This window comes from Propithecus coquereli, unplaced genomic scaffold (assembly GCF_000956105.1).
Source record: "Propithecus coquereli isolate 6110/MARCELLA unplaced genomic scaffold, Pcoq_1.0 Scaffold25, whole genome shotgun sequence".
Lineage (NCBI taxonomy): Eukaryota > Metazoa > Chordata > Mammalia > Primates > Indriidae > Propithecus > Propithecus coquereli.
The window spans coordinates 22,990-23,789 of NW_012148063.1; positions in this window are offsets into that span (position 1 = coordinate 22,990).

Here is an 800-nt window from a genome sequence, read left to right on the forward strand (position 1 = left end):
AAAACATTTGACATGGGTTGGCAAACTTTTTTTGTAAAGGGCTAAGTAGCAGGCTTTGGGGGCCATGTGGTCTCTGTTGCAGCTGCTCAACTCTTTCCCTGTAGTGTGAAAGCAGCCAGAGATAATATGTATAAATGAGCATGGCTGTGTTCTAATAAAACTTTACCTGTGGACACCGAAATTTGAATTTCATGTGTCACAAAATATTGCTTTTCTTTTGCTTTGTTTTCAGCCATTCAGAAATGTAAAAACCATTCTTAGCATGTAGGTCACACAAACCAGGTGGTGGGCCACATTGGGTCTGTGAGCTACTGTTTGCTGACCCCTACACTTGAACTTATGCATCCAAATGATTTTTATCCTTTTAAGTCACCTTGAGAGACTGATTGATTTCAACATCATTGCCATTGCTAAAAACGTCTTTGAATTCTTTGGAACTTCTTTCAGAGCCAGTTTACATGCCTCAAAAAGAAAACTAATCGTCTCGTTTTTGAGTTACTCCTCATTTTTGACCAAAATGTTTTTTTTCAGTTTGAAACACACCTCATTCTACTGAAATCACTCTGAGTAACTTTTGGCTATTTTCAAAAGTAAATTGACTTCAAGGATGAAGATGTGATCATTGACAGGACATTTAGTAATGTGCCACAGGTTCTGAAGAAAATTCCAAAACAGGAATTCCCAAAGTGCTCTGAGTAATGGCAGCATCCTTGGAATAAGGGTGTAGTTTCCCAAGGTGACTGACTGACCGGAAAGAGGCAGCCTCATTTGGATGTATAAATGCTGGTAGGTTTTTTTTT